The sequence below is a fragment of the Camelus dromedarius genome, chromosome 9 (assembly GCF_036321535.1).
Source record: "Camelus dromedarius isolate mCamDro1 chromosome 9, mCamDro1.pat, whole genome shotgun sequence".
In the NCBI taxonomy this organism is placed as follows: domain Eukaryota; kingdom Metazoa; phylum Chordata; class Mammalia; order Artiodactyla; family Camelidae; genus Camelus; species Camelus dromedarius.
The window spans coordinates 20,015,711-20,040,451 of record NC_087444.1 but is presented as its reverse complement, the minus strand read 5'-3'; positions in this window follow the sequence as shown (position 1 = coordinate 20,040,451).

Genomic DNA, 24,741 nt, shown 5'->3' with positions numbered 1-24,741 from the left:
ACCCCAATGCCCAGAGAAGGGCTTTTCATCCGTTGCACAACTGTAGTTTTTAGATCGGCATCTGCAGCAAAATAGAATTCTGTTCACCAAAAACTACTATTGTAGTCAAGCCTTGAAGAACTCATCTATTCTGTAAAGTAGGTATATTTATATTCCTCTTTTCCTTTAGGGATAGAGAAGGGAGATGGAGTAGGCAAATGCATGCAGCTCACCGGTTATTAATGCGGTGGATTCCATCCTCTGTGGATTCTGAAGGGTGTGTTTTTCATCCTGGGCCAACACTGACGGAAGTACCTGGGGAACAAAAACTCATTTTAAAATTAGTCCAAGTAAAAATAAATAATGACGAAAGAAAATGCACTGTAAAAAAAGAATGAGGCAAGTGAAAGCCAGATAATACGGTTTTGATCAATCACCATCTTTGGACTGTCTTTCTCTACTGTCCCTTCTATTTACAAGCATAACTGAATGTTGACTCCATGGTGATGAGGAACACTTAGGAGAAAATATTGCTATTAAGGTGATCAAGATTTGTTAAACTTGTGCCTTACTTTCAAGGGACCCCTCTCAGGAAATGTCTCTGGTTTTCAGAGTCTGTGCCTCCCTAGGTTTTAGGTCTGACTTGCCTTTCATGCCCATCGACCTCCTAGGCGGGGTACTAGCTCTCCAAACGTCAGCGGGTCCTAAGGGTCTCTGATAGCATTTCCCTATGATGTTTCCTTGGACATTCACAATTCCCAGGAGGTTCCAAAAGGACATTTCTTATGCTCACATCTTCTTTTTCTTTTTCAATTCCTTTCTCTTTTCCATCCTTTGGGAGATATTTTTGAAGACGTGATCTCCTTCCTTGTCCAAATATATAGTGCCCTGAACATCTAGTTCCCTGCCGATCTCTGTGAATTTCTTCCTTTCTCACCTTCCTTGTCTCGGGAGTCGATGACATCCAAGTCCACTCAAGAGGAGAAGATAGACTTGATTTTATATTCTTTCAAAAGAATGACAAGGCTGTCTGTCCATTTATGGCAACACAGTTATCATGATGAGTCATTTATTAAGACGTAAGATTTGTAATATAGATGAAAGAAAATTAATTGTTTGATGGCAAATTCACTTTCCCCTCTGTGGTAAGAACATCCAATAGCTCAGGCCCAAAGTTAGTGGAGTAACATCCAGAAAGTCTTTTCTTATCCTGCCTTGAGAAGTAGCACCAAGTATCAGAGCGTCAGAAAGCCTTGTAAAATAATTTGAAGACGTCGCACTGGCATTCTAGGAGCCATCGCTGGGTGCCAGGCAGCCTCAGTGAACTTCCAGGGAAAGTTCTTAGACTTTCCAGAGAGATGCTTGCCAGGCTTCCGTTGACAAGCCATTGACCTGAGGGGCAGAGGGCAATCTGTTTTCTTGTCCACCACTGGAAATTTCAATATATCCATCGACTCTCTTTAGGCAGAATGGGACGTGCCTTCTCTCACTCCTTTTGTGATAATGTTAATTACAAGGACCTTGAACTTGATGCAAAGTAAGTGAAAACTGTCCTTCTATGACTCCCTGCACAGGTGGGTCACTCAGTGGATTTCACTACAACCAAATTGCTTTTATCTCCTCCTACATATTTTCCATGTTTTAATCTCGACTTACAAATGCAGTCATTGAAAAAAAAAAAAAAAAAGAAAAAGAAAAAGAAACTAGCCTTTGGGCCTAATGTATTTTTTTTTAAATAGTGATTTTTTTTTAAAATGGAACCTACATTGGCCCGACTTCCTTTTGTCTGAATAAAAGCTCCAGCACAGTATAAAAGGGTTGCATGTGCTGAAATGTTGCCCAAGGATATGTGTTATTATTCCTCCCCCCTTGACCAGCAGGGTCTCGGTTCTCTTTCCCTTTCAGCCTTTTGTTTGAACAGATGGGATTGGGGAAGGGAGGGAAAGAAAGCCATTCTGTTCTCATTAAGTCTCCCCATACACAAGCACAAACCTGGGCTTCTGGGACTCCGATGGGATGTCTCCCACTCCATCACCATTGAGACCCGAGGTACCGAGATACAAAGGAAGCCAGGCTGAGGACCCACATCACCATTTCAATGAGACAGCTCACCAGTGAAATTACGTTTATATATGTTTTTATAAATACATTCGCAAAAGCATGTGCCTATATAGTATACAACACAAGCAAATATTGCGTGTATAGAATAAATCTATCTACTATTCACGCTGCGTATATTATTTTCAGAAATTCCCTTATGATGGATAGTGATATGTTAAGAATACAAATAATATATTTGTGATGAAAGATAAAGGGATTCTGTGAACTAAAAAAATTTCCCTTTTGTCATATCTTCTCTATACAATAGAATTAAAATATCTTAAGGATAGTGGATTTCCTACTACTCCGTGCTCTTTTGTTCAGTTGTAATGTAAAAAATAGGATTAAGCTTTCCAGTTTGGATGGTCTTATTTGTTAAAGCCCTCCTAGCCAAGAAAAATATCACAAAAATTTTAAAAATATGGTCTAAATATCAAAGACCCTTTCTTTAGGAGTCCTTATAAAAGTATAAGACTTAAAACTATATGTGTTGTGTTTGTGTGTGTGTGTGTGTGTGTGTGTGTGTGTGTGTGTGTGTAAAGTGAAAGTTATTACAGAACCAGATGAGGGTGTTTCCCCCCTGGTGAGCAAATTCTGAGAAATGCTGTCTTTTGTTCGGGATGCTGGATTAAGAAGTGGTCTGGCTTATTTGCTAGATCATGTTTGCTTTTAAATCTCCACCCATGCTCATTACTATGATGAGGGTACCAAGGCAAAGATAAACAGGGCCTGAAAAGATGTCTTCTTATGGCCAGATGCTGCCGCCTGAGCTTTTGACTAAATGAGCTCCACGTCTTGGGAGGGCAAGGGGTAAAAAAGAAAACCCTGCCCAGGAACAGATGCATTTATATTTCATAGCACATTCATACACTCAGAATGCAGTCCCAGAGGAGTGAGATGCTACTTTTATTTTTCGAGGACATCTAAAAGTGTGGAATATGCAGAAATAAAATGAAATGGATAAAACTATGGAGATCGTAAAGAGATAAGTGGATGTTGAGGGGTTCGGGGGAAGGAGAGGTGAGTAGGGAGAGCACAGAGGATTTTTAGGGCAATGAAACTATTCTGCATGAGATCATGATGGTGGATACATGTCATTATACATTTGTCAGGACTCATAGAATGCACACCACCAAGGGTGAACCCTAATATAAACTACAGACTTTGGGTGAAAATGATGTGTCAGTGTATGTTCATGGATTGTAACAAATGTACCACTCTGGTGGGGACATTGATGGTCAGGGAGGCTGTATGTGGTGGAGGCCAGAGGGTACATGGGAAATCTATGGACCCTCTGCTCTATTTTGCTGTGAACTGCAAAGTGCTCTAAAAAATAAAGTATTTCTTAAAAAAGAAAAAAAGTCTACTTAAAAAAAATGAAATGGAAAAGGAAAAAAAAATGAAATGGATCACTGTGGTATCTCTCTAAGTGGGATTCCCAAACGGAGGGGAATATTTGTGTCAAAAGACAAAAGCATTTCTAGGTGGTAAACCACCTTTGTAGGTCCATCAAATAGTTCCTTGGAGTTCGTTATAAACACAAATTAGTCACTTTCCTTTTTATTATACCTGAAGAAATTGAAGCACAAAATGCTCCCAGCCTGAGTTTATGATCAAAAAGAGAAACTGAGTGAAACTTCGACGCTTTATGAGCAGTTGTTTAACTCATGAACACAGGTTTCAAAAGAACCTGTTGAAAATAAAACATTTTGTCAATTCTCTAGATCACATCAAAATATGCTGATATTTAATATCCTGTCAGGGGGGAAAAAGGACTCTGTTGTGTACCATAACTGTTTCCTGCTGTACAGAAAAACCCACAGGTTTGGACTAGAAAATCTTGGAATACCTTTCAACATTTTTATTTTCAAGACTGGTTCAGATTGACTAGGCTGAGGACAGAGGGAGAGGACTATAAATTGGCCAAACAACTGCAGGGAAAAAAGGCCAGTGATAAAAGGCAGCCAGTCCCAAGGGAGGTTGCCTAGCAGGGCACCGCAAGGGTCAGCCCTGGGTTTTGTCCTGTTTAATATTTTTATTACCAACCTGAAGGGGGAGGGGAGACCGCATAAAAATGAAATCTGCAGATGGCTACTCATTACGGAGGATTTGCAGACCCCAGGAAGAGCAGGGATGAAATTCAGAGGTTCATTTGGAAAGGTGATTAGAGAAGAACAAAGGCGGCTGGAAAGCAGGGAAATGATGATGCATCCCAGGGCAGGAACTCCAATGCGGTAGGGGAAAGGCATCTCAGGCTGCAGGAATTCTGAAAGCGTCCTGGTGACGGTCGTTAACACAAGCAACCCCCGCTTGTTGGTGAATACGTGCATCATTCTAGGGGTTTGGACTAGCAAGGTAAAGGTCTATAAGACTGTCCTTAGATTGCTGACTTTCATCATAAAAAGACAAAGAGAATTTAAGTTAAGGGAATGCCTTCATCATTGCAGGTGCTCCTGCTGAGGGGTGCAAAAGGCATATGGGTGAAAAGATCAGTATGCAATCAAGTCCGTGCCATTCTTTGGGGCGCACAGGCAGCCCCTGGTCCTCAGTGCCTGTCTGTGTAGTTTGGCTCCTCAGATGCACAGTTAGCACAAAGCCTTTTTCCAGGACGAGCCCTACCCACCAGCCTGGCCTCTCCTTCCCAGTGGCCCACTCATAGTCTGAAGGGCTGCCTTGGAAACTTCTGCAAGTGTTTATTCAGCTTTTCTTATTTGCTCAACAGAGAAGTCATCATCCACTGATCAGATACAACCCCCGCCTCCGCTTTGCTCTGAATCCTCCGTGGCTCCCCACTGCCTGGAGAAAACTGGCACTTGCTGGCCTAGGATTCTGGCGATCTCCCAAGTAGAGTGTAGTTACCACACAATCTCTGGAATCAGACCAACTGGCTTCAAATTGCATGACTCACCAAATGTCCACCATTGTAAGCACTTTCAACTAAATGGGGATGATAATAATATCTTCCTTGTCGTGTTCTTCTGAGTGTTAAATGAGGTAAACATATATCAAGTGTGTCCGTCGTGCCTGGTGCAATGGTGATGCCAGCCCCAACTTTCCACATGACAATTAGTCTCCATCTAGCCCTAATCCTGCTTTATAAAAGGATCTTTTAAAAGTAATCTTCCTTGGTTTATTTATGACATGTGTTTCATCTACCAGAAATTGATATATCCAGGAGAAATATTTGATCTGTCCTATAAAAGTGATATTTTCTTTTGGGGTGGGGTGGGACAGAAGAAATTAGGTTTATTTTATTTATTTCTTGGTGGAGGTACTGGGGATTGAACCCAGGCCCTCATGCATGCTAAGCAGGCACTCTACCACTGAGCTATACCCACTCCCACAATAAAAGTGATACTTTCTTCTAGAAGTCTGATGATCTGCTTCGTGTTCCAACAGGTGCTGTTGCCTGTGACTCCACCTGCCTTTCAGTGGACCAGCCTGAAATCTCAGTTACTCTCTTTAAGGCCCAATCAAGATGGCACGACTTCTGTGAAGCCTTCTCAGGTCTACTCTGTTCTGTTATCTGAGAAGAGGAGTCTCTTTTCCTGGGTTACCATATTATAACTCTCCACACCCTGCACATCTGCCCGCATCTCCACTGTGAGAGTTCTTGAGGTCAGAAGTGTGTCTTACTCAACCTACATCTACAGTTCCTCGCCCAGAAGTCCTCAGTAATCGTTTGCAAGTGTCATAGTCAAGCCTGCTAAATTCATGATGGAAGTTGTCCTTGGTAGGGGAAGTAAGACACCCCAGGAAATCCAAGATCAGCTAGGAAAGGAGCAGATCTGAGGTCCAGAGAGAAAGGAGAGCCTGGTCTACCCACTAGGACTCCCCTGCTAGAGAGAGAAAGGGGACACAAGTACCTTTGAAATTAGCCATGGCCCCGGGAGCCCCTGGAGTGGGCTCTGAGTTAGCACAGAGAAGTGCTGGAAGTGAGACTCCAAAATGCAGTTTCACAGTTGGAGCCGCCTGCTCCTCCAGCGCAGCGGCAGCACATCTGTCCTGGGACAGGCACACCGACGGTGCAATCAGGCTCAGCTGGCAATCAGGGAGCTGCCAGCCAGACGCGAGACGAAATTACCTCCCTGTCCCAGACAAAGTGGCCTTCTCGATGTGGGTTAAAACCAGCGATGGTGGAAAAAAACAAAGGCAGGGAAGCGGCAGCTGCTACCACACACCTGGCCAAGGGATGGCTCCCAGTCTGTCCCTCTTCACCCGCAGACCCTCTAAAGCCAGGGCTGTTTAATGAGGATCGGGCGTTTCAGAACAAAGGAATGCGGTGCCAAAGTCATCACAGGAGGGGGAAAACAATTTATGCCCACGGTGACAACTCAAGGGGCAGAACCAATTTCCTCTCAACAGCTCTAACGCTTGCCAGTGCTGGCCGAGTCAGCTCCACTGGGACAGCGTGCCTCTGTTTCCCTCTTCATGAATTGCAAGGCATGTGCCCTGATAGCCATGCAGGTAATGAGACCTTTCTGTGAGAGAAGATTCCATTCCTGTTCCTACAGGTGTGACCTCCAGGGGCCGAAAGAGACCTTGCAGTTACGGTCAGAACCACATGAGTTCATGAGCTGTGGGACCAGAAGTGCTAGAGAAGGGAAAGAAAGTCCAGGAAATCAAATAATTACCCAGGAGAGTGGCGCCTCTGAGGGTAGGGCGAGACAAGAGGCTGCTCTATTCAATGAATGTTCACTAAAGCTCTGTGTGCCGGCGACATGCTGTGCATGGAGTACACAGTAGTGAAAACAAAAACAAAAACAACCAGAAGCTTACAGTCTGAGGACAAGGAGACAGTAAACAAACCAAAGGTGAAATTGCACCTCTAAGTGCTGTGCAGAAGCAAAGAATTATGGGAGTGGCTAGTGGGGGACTTGTCCAGTCGGGGAAGGCCACTGAGAAAGTCACAACTGAGCTGAGGGCTGAAGGATAAGTAGCCTTAACTCCCTGAGGGAGGGAAGGATGAGTATTCCTGCTGGAGCAGCACGGGCAGAAAAGGCTTCTGGAGTTGCAGGCATTCAGTTCTTACAATTCACTGCATCAGTTACCGTCTGGGGCCGATGTTCATGCTATCGGTCTACAAAATGCAACCAAGGCTGCTTTCCACTAAGGAGGGAGATGATGAGGCAGGGGTTCTTCCTGAGTAGGAGGATGGTAAACTTCCCATCTGCAGGGGGCTGAAGGCAGGTCCTGTGTTTCACTCAGCTGTCTGGCTAACAGGCATGAGGTCAGGATGTCCTGACACAGCTCTTGGGTAGCAGACAGTAAGATGAGAAGGACTTGCTCCAGGAAGGCATCTTGACAGGGCCTGTGACATTGCATTATCTGTAGCAGTCAGCTATTGTCAAGATGATGCTGAAGAACAAGTCAGCCCAGCACTGAGTGAGACACCACACCTGCATTTATGCTCGGGCTTATGGTCTGCAGTTTCTCTGCAGTCCAGCTGATCTGGAATGGGCTGCCAGGGAGGCTCTGCTGTGGGTCAGCCAGGCAGGGCTCCCGGTTTCAGGTAGGGTTCAGGTCCGTTCCACATGTCATCCTAGGGTCCAGGCTGAAGAGGCAGTGCTACCCAAGGCAAGTTCCTCTCATGGCTGATCACTGGATGCAGAAAACAGCCATGCAAGCACATTTAAGGCTCCTGTTCCTGCTGCATCTGTTAACATTCCAGTGGTCCAAAAAAGTCACATGGCCAAGGTCATATCAATAGGACAGAACATATATTCCATCCACAGTGGGAGGGGTAGGGAATGAATATTTGCTGAACAATAATCCAAATTATTACACCATCCTTAAGACCAGTGTTTGGTTATTTTAGGATTAGAAACTGGTGCTCTGGAAACTCACTATTTGTATTGTCTGCTATTATTTCCTTTTTGTTCTCCCTTAGTATTTAGTTAAATTCTTTTTGAAAATGTCAGATTGTCTCAGCTGTGCTGTGAAGAACCAAGGGAAACAATTTTTTCCACCCTTGAGCCTGAGTTTAAATGGAAACTGATGTCCCCTGGGGTGACAATTCCAAGTGGGAAGTGACACTCAGGGGAAGGGTTTCTGAGAATTCTTGCTCTAGCCCTCTCCCCCAGCCTTCTTCTCTGCTCACTCCTTGGAGAGTTCTGGGGTTTGATTTCATTAAAAAAAAAAAAAAAGATCCTTGCAGTGTACATGACGTGTCAGACTCCAGCATGTTGGATACAGTGCACAATTCACCCTGTACCGAGATGCTTCTGTTGACTTGCCACCAGCAAGGCAAGCTTCCGTAAGTATCACCAGTTGTTCTGACCATCAAGGCAGGGCTCTACACTAGGTTTCAGGCATGTCTTCATGCCCAGGGAGGCAAGTGGAATTTACCAACGCTCTGATTTTAGAGAGAGAAACTTTGGAAAGTTATCAACACTTCCATGCGTTCCTAAGAGAGAATGCCTGACAGTGATCAGGACCTGCCACCGAAACTCAAAACCCTGGTCAACCTCTGTGTCACAGAGGTTATCCAGACCCTCTTCCCTGTACTTCCCTATAGCCAATGGTTCCAATTTGCAAGGGTAATCTTCAAACTTTAATGGGCTAGGAATCACTTGGGGACCTTATTAAAATGCAGATTCTCACACAAAAATAGACATATGGATCAGTGAAACAGAATAGAGAGCCCAGAGGTAAACCCACAGACTTAAGCCAATTAATCTTTGATAAAGGAGGCAAGAACATACAATGGAGTAAAGACCGTCTCTTCAGCAAGTGGTGTTGGGAAAACTGGACAGTTGCATATAAGTCAATGAAGTTAGAATACTTCCTCACACCATACACAAAAATAAACTTGAAATGGATTAAAGACTTAAGCAAGACAAGACACAATAAACCTCCTAGAAGAAAACATAGGCAAAACATTCTCTGACATAAATCTTAGCAATGTTTTCCTAAGGCAGTCTACCCAGGCAATAGAAATAAAAGCAAAAATAAACAAATGGGGCTTAATTAAACTTATAAGATTTTGCACAGCAAAGGAAACCATAAGCAAAACAAAAAGACAACCTACAGAATGGCAGAAAATATTTGAAAATGATGCGACTGACAAGGGCTTAATTTCCAGAATATATAAACAGCTCATACAACTTAATAACAAAAAAACAAACAACCCAATCCAAAAATGAGCATTAGACCTAAACAAGCAATTCTCCAATGAAGACATACAAATGGCCAATAGGCACATGAAAAAATGCTCAATATCGCTAATTATCAGAGAAATGCAAATCAGAAAATGAGGTATCATCTCACACCAGTCAGAATGGCCAACATTAAAAAGCCCACAAACCATAAATGCTAGAGAGGGGTGGAGAAAAGGTAGCCCTTCTAACATGGTTGGTGGGAATGTAGTTTGGTGCAGCCGTTATGGAAAACAGTACGGAGATTCTTCAAAAGACTAAAAATAGACTTTATTATATGATCTAGCAATCCCACTCCTGGGCATATATCTGGAGGGAACTCTAATTCAACAAGATACATGCATCCCAATGTTCATAGCAGCACTATTTACAATAGCCAAGACACGGAAGCAACCTAAATGTCCATCGACAGATGACTGGATAAAGAAGTTGTGATGTATTTATACAGTGGAGTACTACTCAGCCATAAAAAAGAATAAAATAATGCCATTTGGAGCAAAAAGGAGACTTTTGACTCCTAGGCAATCACAGGTCTCTTTGAAATTGGGGGCAGACACGAGATGGTGTTTTGCACACTGACCTCAAGGTGATGGTGTGGAAGGATTCCCAAGGAGTAATGTGGAGACAAGGGCTGAGAGGTGCAGTAAGTCAGACAGAGTCCCTGGGCCCCAGTGCTGGGCCAGCCACTTCCAAGCTGTGTGCCTTGCCTAGGCTGTGATCTCCATTTCCCTATAAGGGAGTGAAAGGATTAGACTAGAGCCACTGGCTTCTTTTTCTTTTTTAAGTAGAAGAACACTTCTGTCAAATAAAATCTAAAACGAACCCCAATATAAAAAACAAAGCTGCTCTCACTGGAGCTGAGCAGCCTAGAACATCTCTGTTGGCCCCTTAACCCTCCTTGGGGCACTTCTGTGGGAACCAACAGTTGAAGGGACACAGTTTGCAAACCATGCCTACAAGCCTCCGGCCTGGATGACTTCTGAGGTCCCTCTGGCTCCTAGGCTGCAGGGCTTCCCCTGACCTGCAGGAGCGCCCCTCAGGCTGATGAGAGGTTGGAAGGAAACCTCTCCCACAGTAGGACACTGCTCTGTAAAAGGCTTAGGGCTCCTCCTTTTGCTCTTCTACACACAATTCAGGTTTTCAGGGTTAAGGAATATATGTGAGAATCCTGAGCAGGAAGTACTGTTCACTTATCTTTGGTTGCCAGGGATAGAAAGCAAATTTCATCCTGATTAAACCAAAAAGGAGAATGTATTGGCTTATACATCCAGCCTCAGGAAGGAGCTAAAGACAACTGTAATTAATGACTCAAAACTTCTCTTTCCCTTATCTCTGCTTCTACCATGGGTTGATTCCATTAGCACCTCCTGAAGTGGTGAGAGTCAGGACTGGAATGTCACTCTGCAAGCTTAGAAGCCAGAGAGGGGTGAAATATCCTTTGACAGACTGTATCCAGTTAGAAAACATCAAAAGGCAGACCCTGCTTGGACCACCCTGGGCTACGTGTCCCTCCCTGGGACCTATTGCTGAGGACAGAAGAGTCCCCACCGTGCTCTATGGTGGGTGGAACCCGCTGGAGCCACGTGGCTGGGTCCAGTGGAAGGCTCTTATGAGAAGGAGGGGAGGGGTGAGGAAGGGAAGAGAAAAAGAGCAGATGTCCATTGTACCTGACATCCAGAGCTTTCCCCAGTCTGGGTCCAAGGTATGTTCACAGCATTGTTGCTCCTTAAGGCTGCACACAGCCTTCACTCCAGCCAGACCATCCCTTGCTTTTTGCCTTTGTCTCACTTGCCTGGTATGTCCTTTTCTGCCGGTCTAAATTCACTCTATTCTTCAATGGTTAGTTGAAATCCATCCCCCTCCAGAAAGCCCTCTTCATGCATCCTGTATAGTCTTTCCTTTCTCTTTCCAACAGCTCTCCCGAAAAACAAAGAGATAAACAAAACCCTGCTTTTTCATTTGCCAGTTTCCATGGTATGAATGTTCCCACCGTGGTCAATTTCAGGCTACCAACAGGACATCACTGAGCGCAGAGTTGCAAAAAGGTGTGCAATACAGCACCATTATATAGAAATCCCACCACACAGATACAAGAGATTTCAATAACCTCATATACTTTAGTAACATGTAGTAAAATAATAAGACGTTTATGAGTTTTGAGTATTTATTAACTTTGTTTTTAATATAATTTATTAAACTGTAAGCTCATATAATGAATTTTTAAATGGTGACTGTGTTTAATAATCAGCTCACAGAATTCTTGAAAAGTGAACAGCTCCAGTTTTGACTTTTCTAGAATTTCACTTAGATAGAGTCATATAGTATGTAGTCTTTTGTATCTGGCTTCTTTTTCTAAGCATAATGTTTTTGAGATTCGTTCATGCATGTATCAGTGGTTTGTCCCTTTCTACAGGGATCGTTCATCATATGAATAATACCACAAAGTTGTATCCATTCATTTTGTTTTGTTCCTAGTTTTTGGCTCTCATGCAGAAAGCTGCTACGAACATGCGTGTACAGGTCTTGGTGTGGACATGAGTTTTCACTTGTCTGGGATCAATAGCTGGGAGATTGTTGTCTTGTATGGCAAGTGCATGTTTAGCTTTAAAAGAAACCACCAGAACGTTTTTCAAAGCGGGCTCACTATTGTGCCTTCCTTCCAGAGATGTATGAGAATTCTAGCTGCTTCACACACTCGCTAACACTAGGCATGGTCAGTCTTTTTGACTTTAGACATTCTAGTGGGTGATGCAGTGATACCTTACTCTGATTTGGATAGGCACTTTTCTAAATGACTGGTCATGTTAAACATCTTTTCATGTATTTATTTGCCGTTCATCTGTCTCCTTTGGTGGAGTATTGGTTCAAATCTTTTGCTCAATTATTCATGGGTTGTTTGTCATATCATTGAGTCTTAAGAGTTATTTATATATTCTGGATGCAAGTTTTTGGTGCATGTGTGTTTTGCAGATATGTCCTCCCAGTCTGTGGCTTTCATTTTCTTAATGATACTTTTTTGAAGGGCAAGAGTGTTTAATTTTAATGAAGTCCAATTTACCAACTTTTGTCTCTTTTATGGTTCTTTCTTTTTGTGTTCTATCAAAGAAATCTTTGCCCAACCCAAAGTCACAAACATTTTCTCCCACATGACTAAAACTATTACTTTTTTAGCTCCCCTATTTAAGTCTGTGAGGTATTTCTGTTTAATTTTTGTGTATGGTTTGAAGTAAGATTCATTTTTTGCATGTGAATAATCAATTTTTATATATGTTTAAAAGGCTTTGTTTTTTAGAGTAGATTTAGGTTCACAGCAAAATCGAGAGGAAGGCACAGCGATTTCCCTGCCCACACACATGCGTAGCCTTTCCCGTTAGCAACGTTCCCCACCAGCGGGTACACTGGTTACAATGGATAAACTTACACTGATACATCATAACCCCCTGCAGCCCACAGTTTACATTAGGGTCCACTCTTGGTGTTCTATATTTAATGGGTTTGGACAAATGTATAATGATATGTATCCATCATTAGCATATCATTCAGGATATCTTCACTGCCCGGAAAATCCTGTATTTTCTGCCCACTCATCCCTTCCCCCATCCCAACTCCTGATCATCTAATTTGCTTTTAATCCCATCTAGTGTATTTTTCATACCAGAAATCTAATTTTTCACATCTAGAAGTTCCATTTGCCTTTGTTGGTGAGGCCACAAGCTTATCACTTAGACACTTAGATAATTTTTGACTAGTCCTGTCCAATATTTAATAAAGCCATACAATTCCTTAGGATAACCTAACAAAGACCAGGGAGTTTGAAATATATAGATATGGATTATCTAGCTTATTAGTCCTGTCACTTCAGGAAAGTCATTTCACTTCTCTGAGTTGAAGGATTCTCATCTGTAAAATTGAAGTGAGCGATACCATTACCTGAATGTGAAGGAATCTGATGGAGCAGCAAACAGGTGGAGGAGATGTTCGTGGCCATGAGGCCCCTCCCTCAAGCTGGACAACCTCACCAGTTTGGAAGCTGGTTTTAGTTACGAGTCAGAGGGAGAATCAGTCCTCCCTTAGCCCTGGGAAGGAGCAGCAAAATAGTGTTTCTGGATGTCACAAACGCAGGCCACCCATTGCCAGGTACAGTGGCTACTCCTGGAACATTTCTGAGATGATGATCCAGAGCGTGTCACTCCTGCTGTGAGAGCCCATACGTCTCAGGGTGTCACTGCACCATCCCAGAAGGAGGTGCCCACGCCATCCCACTCTGGTCACATGTCCAGGCCCCCTGAGGGCCGAGAATTCTGCCACAGGACAAAATCCCACAGGAACGCAAGCACCTCAGCTTCATCGGGCTGGTCCCATCCTGAGGCTGAGCAATCAGGGCATTTCAGACAGTGGGTAGCTACCACCATGGGACTCAGCAAACAGGACAAGCAGGAAGAGTCATCAGAGGACCATGTTTAAAGCATAACCTCAGGAAAAGTAAAAGAACCATGTAGGCTGCGATGCCTCATCTTGGAACAGCGATGGAGAGAATGTCCTCCCCCATCTAAACCTGTCTTGCAGCCCATGAGGCAAGGAGACGGAGCCGAAAGAGCAGCGAGGTCTACAGCCGGGGCTGGAGACACAGGCAAAGTGCATGCTTCTGCACAAATGAGGAATGAGTGTGTTACATCCTCTTCAGGTCCTGTGTGCTGCTCAAGTCACAAAGACCAAATGCTGGGTATTCTCCACAGAGGGGACTCTGAACCAGCACACTGCGAGCTCGGTGCCGGTTCCCTCCGCCACACCAGTGGCATCTGGGGATCAGACAGCTCCTGTGGGGAGCTGTCTTGTGCACTGAGCTCATCACTTCTAAACACTTCTATCCGCTAGGTTCTAACCACTAGGTACCAGGAACACCCAACCCCTCCCCGCCGAGTCGTGACAATTGAGAATGTTTTCAAGCATTGCCAAATGTCACCTGGGTTTTCAAATCATCTTTAGCTGAGAACCTCTGATCTGGCCTTCTGGACTTAAGCCTCAGAAGAACTGCTGTCTCTTGCAACAATATTTCCTGAGACTGGAGCTTGGTGTGAAATAGAGACCTCTTATGTTGGCTTACTTATAGCTGTGATGTCAAAAGCCATTATTTTTATATAAAAATCTGCCCCAAGCACTTCGCAGAGCCACACAGCGTGGTGGTTAATTACACGTACTCTGGAGCAAGAACCCCAGCTGCTCCGATCCCAGCTTCACCGCTGGGTGTTGGCTGACACTGGGTGAGGGAATTTCACCTCTTTGTGCCTCAGTTCATTTGTAAACTGTGGATAACCACAGGGACACCCTCACAGGGGACCTGAGGATACGTATTTCACTGTTGCACGTGAAGCACTCTCACAGCGCTTGCCACATGGTGAGCCCTAGAGATGATCTGTTCTGGCATTTTCGGCTGGGAGGCTGTGACCTATTCCAAAGTTCATGACATAATGGTACTAAGACTTCTTTTTCAATTTTTTTTATGAGAACCTAAATTACTAAGCTAAATATCTTGCCACTTGAAATAAAACTGTTTGAGAGCTTCCAATTAAATATTAGTACATGTGGCCCTTAGAGGGGTCCTGACTCAGACACTCAGAGTATCACCCAGCTGCCTCTGTGGTTTTGGCTACTGGAGAGCTTTCAATTATCTTTATTCTTAGCCATCATGTTTTCTAATTTGTGTCCGTAACACACTATTGTACAAAGACAAGGTGCTGAAGCATACATGAAGAGGAAGCATATTACTAGTAATTCTGTGAACGCATCTGGAGGCGGTCTTCAAAACTCCCCAAGTATAATGTATCTGACCCCAATCCTAATTTACATATCCAGACATAACCATATTCTAAAGTTGGAGTCCAAAAAATACTATTGTAATTATAGTGAATTTGGCTTTTTATTTATTAGGAGTAAAGAGGCTACTCGCATCCATGCTGTACTATTTGTCTCAAAGTACTTATAAGTACTCCGGTGCTCACCCAGGTGGACACTGTGATTGCTTCCCCATCTTCCTCTGGCTTTTGACAATGACCTTAGTGTCATTTAGGTATCCCACCCCCTTCTTGGCAGCCCAGAGCTTTGGGAGAAACTGACTCCACCAGAGTCTCAGTGATTCATTGTAAGTGAATCCCTTGGAGTCTAGTTTTCAGAAGAAGGCACATGTCCTAATGTTAGCTTAGGAGATTGGAGAAGATGGTTACTGGTGGTTTCTGGGGGGAAAATACCCACACTGTCTTCCTGGAAGTAGAAGGGAAAGCATGGAGCCCAAGAGTTGTTTGCAGTCATTTATCACCAGACACAGCCTATAATCTGATGAGGATTTAAGACAAGAGAAGGCAGAGCGGAGAGATGAATACAGAAAAGGTGCTGATGACACTGCAAAGCAGATGAATCATACCAACCAGACAGCCTCCCCTGCCTCCAGTAATTCAAGCTAAGCTAGCTTCAATGGGGCTTTTGTCATTTGCATCCTAACACAATCTCACTGCTATACCTTTAGCTTTTATAATTATTTAGAAATAAACTGAAAAATTATAAAAGCTAAATTTGTTGAGATAAGTGCAATTGATAAGAATGACCAATATCTCATCAGAGCAGTTCTTGTCTATTTTTTCTTGTATAATCCATTGCTAAATTTCAATTTTCCAACGTTTTGCTTCTAGTCAAAATAGAGTAATAGGGAACAATTTATTCTCCCATCTGAAACAATAAAAAAAAAACCCTAGGAAAACATTTGAAATAAGTTTTTAAGATGTTGCACTTTAGACAGTGCAAGAGTGGATACTGGAGAGAAAGGAAACAAATGATTTAATGCCTACAACTGCCCCAGCCTACTGTCCGGAGAGAGCCTCTAGGTAGTGGCACAGAGAGGGGTAACCAAGGCAGAGTCCCTGTGTTGAAGAGGAGCTGAGGGTCTAGGGAAACCAAAGAGCTAAAGCTCACAGGCCACAGAAGCAGAGGAGAGAGCTGTATTGAGTGACAACCATGAAGATGACAGAGGCCCCCCTCAAGTATTGAGCAGAATGCTGATGACTGCATGTGTGTACAAAAACTACATGAGACTGGGCAAAAGAAAATCCAGGAGGATTAGACTAGATGGAAAAGTACCCACTGCTCACACAGAACCATTAAGAAGGCCTGTTTCCACCAGCTAGACTGAAAAGCCTCATAATTCATGGGACATTGGGTAGATTGCTCAGAAGAGTCACGTCTCAGCAGTGGAAGATAATTAGTCTCAGGCTAATTGCTGCTCTAGTTCTGCCAAAAAAAAAAAAATCTTAAAATTAAGACCAGAATGGATTAAACTGTTTCCAAAAAATTAACTTCATCACAGAACAAAATTTAAGATTTACAACATTTTAAATAATATAGCACCCAGTGAGGCATTAATTCACAAAGTCTGACATCCAGTTGAATATTATCAGGCATTCAAAGAAGCAGGAAAATATGACCCATAATGATGAGAATAATAATTGAAACTGACTCAGAAGTAACACAGATGCTATAATTAGCAAAGACATTAAGATAGTTATTATAGAATGGATAAAGAAGACGTGATATGTATACACAATGGAATATTACTGAGCCAAAAAAAGAATGAAATAATGCTATTTGCAGCAACATGGATGGACCTAGAGATTATCATATTAAGGGAAGTAAGTCAAACAGAGAAGACAAATATGTGATATCACTTATATATGGAATCTAAAAAAAAGATACACATTTTATTTACAAATCACAAATAGACTCACAGACATAGAAAACAAACTGGTTACCAAAGAGGAAGAGGGGTGGATAAATTAGGAGTTTGGGATTAACAGATACACACTATTCTATATAAAATAGATAAACAACAGGGACCTACTGTATAGCACAGGAAACTATGTTTAATTTCTTATAATAAGCAATAATGGAAAAGAATCTAAAGAAATATATATGTGTGCATATATACACACATATATGTATGTATATGTATATATATATATATAACTGAATTGCTTTGCTGTCCGCCTGAAACTAACATTGTAAATCAACTACACTTCAATAAAAATTAAATTTTAAAAAGCTAGTTATTATAATTATATTCCATATCTTTGAAAAAATAATTCAGAGAAGATATAAAAAGACCAAATCAGACTTTTAGAGATGAGGACATAATGTTTAAGATGAAAAACACACTGGATGAGATTAACAAAATATTGTGTGTTGGGGAAGAAAAGACTACTGAACCCAAAGGCAGAGCAATAGAAACTATCCAAAGTGAAACACAGAGATGGAAAAAGAATTTTAGAAAATGAAAAGAGCAGCAGTGAGCTGTGAGGCAACTCTAAGTGACTCATTCTATGTGCAGTTGGAGTTCTTAAGAGGAAGAGGAGACAGAAAAAATATTTGAAGAAATAATGGTCAAACATTTAATAAATTTAATGAAAACTATAAACCCATAGTTCCAAGGAGCACAACAAACCCCAAGCACAAGAAACATGAAGAAAAGCAAACCGCTAAACCAAGGCACATCAGAATCAAATCGCTTAAATCTATGAATAGAAAGAAAAATCTTAAAAACAGCCATAGGGAAAAAGAAAACTTATGTGCAATAGAACAGAGATGAGGATGACAGCAATTGCTTGTGGGGAATGATGCAAGCAAGATGACAGTGGAACCACTTTAAGGTATTGAAAGAAAAAGCACTGTTAGCTTAGAACTTTTATCCAGTGAAAATATCTTTCAAAAACAAAAGCAAAATGAAAACCTCTTAAGACAAACAAAAGCTAAAAGAATCATCATCAACAGAACTGTACCACATGAAATGGTAAAGCAAATCCCACTGGCAGAAGGAAAATACTTGATGGCCATCTGGGGCTTCACAAGGCACCACAGACCAATATCCTTCATGAACAGAGGTGTAAAAATGCTCAACAAAATTTTAATAAAATTTAAGTTTAATCTAAAATTTATGAAAAGGATAATATTTCATGACCAAATGGGGTTTATCTTAGAAATCCAAAATTGAATTAACTTTCAAAAATCAATCAGTCAGTCAATTTGGTAATTCACCAAATCAACAAGGTAGAAAAAGAAACCATATGGTCATCTCAATAGATGTAGAAAATGTATTTTCAACACACATTCTCAAAAGTAAGTTCAGTACTCATTTCTGATAAAAATTCTCAGCCAACTAGGAAAAGAAGTGAACTTTTCCTCCATCTAATAAAAGGCATCTTTATCTTATATATAATGATTATTATTAGGAATGATATTAAAATAAACTCTGTAATAGAGTCTGCAATAATATATCTATTTAGAAATGTCTGAAAATCATTTCTTTTTAAATATGTCATACAAGAACAACTTTTAAAAATTCCTAAGGAGCGCTATTCAGAGATTGTCTATTCCTAAGAAAGGTAAGACAAAAAAGTCGAGGAATGCTGACTCAGGTCATCGCCTTTATTTTGGAGGTGGTGGCAGGTGCAGTGACTGGCCTGCAGAGACGCGTGTCCCAGCTCCCTCATCAGAGGGGATGAAAGGAACCATGGATGTAAGGGAGCTGGACCTACTGTTACGTGCAGAACTGCCCTCTCATCTAGGCATTGCTGGCAGCGGGGCCAGGAGAAGATACTAATCATTTCTGCAGGTACAACAGCCAAAGCCACCCATCAGGCAGCTTTTCTTCATTTTAGGGATCAGTTTCCACTGATTTCCCTCTGTGTTCGTTCCCTATTGCTACTGCAACAAATCATCAGATGCTTAGTGGTCTAAACGGTAGAAATTTAGCATCTTACAGTATGGAGGTTAAGAGGCTAAAATGAGTTAGCAGGGCTGCATTGCTTCTGGAGGTTCTAAGAAAGTTTGAGTTCCTGTTTCTGTACCTTTTTCACCTTTTAGAGGCTGCCCGAATCCTTTGGCTGGTGGCCCTGCGTCATTCCAATTCCTCCTCACATCGCCTTGTGAGTCTGACCCTCCTGCCTCTCTTTTTAAGGATCCTGTGGATCACACGGGGCCCACCAAAATAATCCAGGAGAATCTCATCTCCAGGACCTTAATTTAGTCACGTCTGCAAGGAGCCTTTGGCTGTGTAAAGTAACACGTTCACAGGTTGGGGGATTAGGACTCAGGCATCTTTGGGGAATGGAGGGGGAGGCATTATTCTGCCTCTCACACTCTCCATTTGGACATTTTTTTTCCCTTGTCCCTATGGGGCTTTTTTCCCCCCTGTCCTTTTACTGTTCTCCCTGAGAGTTTATATCACCCCTCCGGTTCCAGGACAAACAGACCTGAAGCTTTCCCTTTATCTGCTCTCATATACATTCTCTTCTGAACTAAATTTCTCTCTTTTTCTTTTTTTTTCCCCATTGTTCCTCTTTTTCTCGCTCAAATAACTGACAAAAACCTTTAATTTTCTTGTCCTCTAAATCTTGTGTAATCTAAGTTTTTCCATTTGTGTTTTTCCCTGAAGGAGACAGAGAAGGGCCCCGCTCCTTACGCTCAGTAGTGTGCGGTCATGACAGGCCAGGCAGACCCTGGTCTTAAACCCAGTCTCTGCTACTTACTAGCTCTAGGACGGACAGATCACGTGACCTTGCTGAACTTCAGTTTCCCCATCTGCAAAATGGAAGGAGTAATACCCGGCTTGATAGAATTTTAAATGAGATGACGTATAAAATGTAATGAGCCCTGACTCATAGCAGGCACCGAAAACATTCGTTCCCTTCTTGTTTTTCCTCCTATGTGCACAATGCACAGGAAGTGACTCGGTGCCGGGCCGAGACCCAGAACCAATCCCCGAATGCACAGCCTCACGTTGTGGGCAGCCGCCTACTGTTCTGAAGCAACTCCAGGCTTGTCCAAGGGACTCCAGGGGTCCCCTGTGAGAGACGTCCAGCTGTGGTTGCAAGTGGTGAAGAAAACAGAAAGAAAGCCCACCTCCTGGGTTCAAACCCCAGCTCTGCCGTTTCTAGCCACGTGACCCTGTGCAAGTTCATTAACCTCCCTATGCCTCAGCTTACCCACCTGGGAATATGAAAACTACCAACCTCATAGGGTTGTTAAGAAGAAGAACTAAGTTCAATTTGTAAAATACTTAAACTAAGGCCTGGTACAAGGTAAGTGCTTCAAATTTGTTTAACAAGTATTTGATGAGAACTACTATAGGTGTGGCTGGTTGCAGGGGTTACTTTGAAGAGATGCTGTCCTGGCTCCTGTAAATATCCGTCTAGCTGGGGAAAGAAGAACCCCAGTGGGAGGGATGTTTCCAGGGACAATATGGTACCTACAGGGAGTGAATGTCAGTCAGCACCTGGTCTACACTGATGGACCCCCTGAGGAAGTGACATTCATTAAAACCTGGACGGTTATACAGCCAAGCTCTTATTCAACCCAGCATTGCTCTTTATCTGCCCGGATCTGTTTAGTAGTTTTCCAGTGCTGGGGAGCAGGGAAGGCTCCTGGGGCTGCCTGATCTTCAGAGTCAAGAGGAAAAGGAGAAGTAACTAACAGGACTATTCTGATTTGAGCAGAGGAAGCCTGAGCCCGTGGGGCACAGGGCTGGAGACACAAGCATTTCTGGGACTTTCTCTTCCAGGCCAGCTGGCTGACTCCCCTGGCCGGTGGCCCAGCCAAATGGGAGAAGAGGAAAAGGCTCAAAGAAAGAAAGATGCCATGCTCAGCTTTGTCCACTGGGTGGAGTATTTTAGCCAAAGAAGGGGCCTTTGGAGGCAGCGAAGTCCTGGACTCTGTCCTGGGGGAGAGGCAAGCTTGGACTTGTCCAGAGCCACGCCCATCAAACCCCTCAGTGGGTAACACCAACAAACTCCCACAAACCTGTGGCCTGTGCCAAGGCCTATCTTGGGAAAAGAAAATACTCTACGGGCAGAACAAATTCTAGAATTTTAGGGCCAAAAGGGGCCATAGGAGACCAGTGAGTCTGACCCTTTTCCACAAATTAGAAAGGAGAGGAGACTCCACCAAAGTCCCACGGCAAGGCTGGGCTGTCAGGCCGGCCCTGGACCCAGGTCTCCTGACTCCCGGTCACTGCTCTCGCTGAGCTGCCTCCAAGTCCTTCAGATAGGTCCCCTGCCCGTGGCCCCTCCGGTGTAGGTGTGAGCCCGTATGTCTTACTAACAGACAAAAGAATTTGAGAGAGAAGACTGACGCTTTCATAGGAGGAAGGAGGATACAACGCCTCCTAGTGGTGGGAATTCGTAGGTCTCAGCGCCGAGCCGGGGGCCTCCTCTCCCTGGGACTGGATTTCCTCTGCAGCTTGTTCCCAGCCTCACCCCTCCTCTCCCTGCTGCTCCCAAGCTCCCTCCCTGAAGATGCTTTCCTCCACCCCTGTCCAAAAGGGCCACCCCCTACCCACTGTCACAGACTCTCCCTTGCCCTCAATTGTTCTTCAGAGCACGGATAACTGAGCAGGAACCTATGGGGCCTCCCTGGGACAGACCCCTCCCCCATATCCTCCGCTGTGGATCCTCTCTGAAGTGCCCAGATAATAGTATCAGATGCACCCTTCTGGAGTTGTTTTACAGAGGCCAACACCACCACCAAATGGAAGAAATTAACTACTTGATGATCATGAGCACAGAAGCCACTGGCGCCTAAGGCCTGATGCTGCTAACCCCTGTGACCCCGCCCTGTTGTCGGCTGGTCAGAGAACTGTGCACTAGCTGATCACGTACCCCACCACCCCCAACCCTTTCACCTGGCCTTTCCAAAAGCTTTGCTGAAATCCTTCTGGGGAGAGCAGGGTATTTTGAGCACGAGCCACCCCTTCTCTTTGTATGCCGCCTTACAGGAAAGCTGCACTTCCCTTCACCAAAACCCACTGTCAGGAGATTGGCTTTACTATGCATGGGTGAGTGGATCCATCTGGTTCAGTAACACACATGCCTCTACCTGAAGTCATATTTTACATGGGCGCACATGCACATGCACACATGCACACACGCACACACGCACACGCCCCATACATACATTTTGTTTGTTTGATTATTGTCTCCCTTCTAGGATGTAAACCCAGTGAGTTCAGATGAATAATGTGTCCAACTTCAGTACCCAGAAGACGGTCTGGTACATAGACAATGCCCCGTAAAAATGTATTTAAATAGCAAATAAATGAAAGATCATAGCTTCAAGTCCCGACATCTGTAAAATGAGTTATTGTAAAGATCAAATTAAATAGCATATGCAAAACTGTCCTGCCACCTGTCAAGGATAAACAAATGAAAGGGGCGAGGCTGGAGTCAGGGATTCTAGTGCGCATCCGCTCACGGAGTGAAGGACTGGAAATTGTTAGCAAAAATAAGGGGCCTACATCATATATTGTGACAATAACTAACATTTATTTGTATTGGTTTGTATACTTTGTTTTATCCTTTCTTGTTTAAAAACAAAAACAAAAAATACCTGCTAACACACATAAAGCTACATATACACTTCCACCACATAAACCAGGTATGCGTTGGTGACACCCTAACTTGGGTAGCCTCTAAAACTGGAATGAAAAAGCTGATTTGCGTGATGCAAAGTTGACTCAAAAATGTCAGAAGCATCCCTTGTTTACAAAGTAAATACATTAAAGTTGGTGAGCAAGAAGGCAAAGGAAAAACAATAAAAGGCAGCCAGAAAAAAAAAAAGAGGCTGATTTATAAAACGTAGACCATGCAAACCTAACCTTACTGAGAATGGGACACACATTTAGGTCCACCCTGTGGATGGACAGTGGGAAACCTGATCACCACAGCATATGGCACTGGACATTCCATCCTCAGGGCTAGGCTTTGAGGCCCCAGATAGAGCCAGGATATAGGAACAGGAACTTTCCATATGGGGGCTTTTTTTTTTTTTTCTGTTAATACACAGTTGGTCCTAAGCCAGACTTGAGGGCTAACCTAAATTTTAAAAAATTATCCCTTTGCCCTGCTACCTTTTCATCAGTTGCAAGTCAGTGGGAAATTCAAAGACTGACTTTAAATATCTCCCAGGTTTTTGGTAACATTAAATTTTTTTTAATATATTAAGAAAAGTGGAGCAAATTCTAAATAAAGATAAGCCAATGAGATTGAGACAACTGGGAACAGTTTTGGGAAGCCAACCTCGAAAAGACAAGATATATACATGGCTTCACTCGGAAATCTTTTTCCCCCTAAATTTTCTAAGGAAAGCAGAAATCTCACATGCTTGCTGATGACCTGAAAAGCTAACCACATCTTCGAATGGCTATGCTTGGCTCTCTCTTTAGAAGCCAAGAGAATTCACCACTAGAAAGAGCTGGATGCTGTCGTGGGTTTCAGTGATGGTTTCCCTGGCTTCCTGGACATGAACGTGTCCTGAAAACAACTCCCGTCAGCCTGACTCAGCGTCGGGCCCTCTGGCTGCAGTAGAGGGGCTTGATCTCACTCACGTCTGCCACTGAACTTCTTTTTTTACTTCTGTCCCCTGCCAAGCTGCGTGACAAAGTCTTCGATATTTCCAGAGCTGATTTTCCAACCAAGGGAAGAGAAAAACTTGGCCTGATTCTTGAGAACAAAAGACCACTCTAAAGAAACAAAAGACATGAGTGGACTGTTGTTTGACCAGAAGAGATGGGCAAGGAGCCACTTAAGAAAACGGGCGTCTGCGGGGGAATTGCCCCATCGGAGTAAAAGGGACCAGGAGCAGGGGGCTCCCAGGCAGAGCTACGCCCTCACTCAGGCACCTAGTAGCGTGATCTCTGACAAAGAGCTGGGCTTCCTGAAGCTCAGTAAGCTCACCCACGCAATGTGCCCGCATCACGTCTGCCCCAACCGCCTGCTGGATTCAAGGAAAAATGGACAAGAAAGGGTTCGCAAACCATTGCTATTAGAAACCGGCAAGTAATCACTGTAATAACCTACGTGCCACCATCTCCACGAAGAGCAGAAGGAACTAAAGCAGCTACCGTGTCGGGCTGACTGCTTGGTACTGTGCTTATGCATCTCTATGTTCCAAACCTTCCAATATCGTTGTGAAGATCACCAGGTCACATGGGGGGGTGGGGCGGGGCTGAGGGTCAGAGAGCGTGAGTGACCCTCCAGAGGGTCAGCCATTAAGAGGCAGAGCCCAGATCTGAACTCAGATCTGTCTGGCTTCTGGACTCGCTACAGCAGTCTGTCTCTAATGGAGAGGAAAGGGGCAAAAATGATACATTAGGGGGTCATGTTAAGAAAGAAAGATGACACCGATGATTGTGAAAAACCTAAGAGGTTTCCGAGGAAGACTGTTGAACTTTTGTTTAATTTTACAACATGGACAGGCTTTCCTGATGATAGCTGTGTTCAGCTGTGGGCAGGGGTGGAAGGAGAGGGGCTGTGACCCCCGGGTGAGCTGGGACCTCTGGAGCTACTTACGTGGAGAAAGGGTGTCTCTTCTTCCCTCCCCTGGTGACCGATAGAGCCACGGGGGATGTGGCGCAGTGGCCAGCCAGGGAAAGGCAGGTGCGGGACAGCAAGTCCACCCGGGGGCTCGTCTG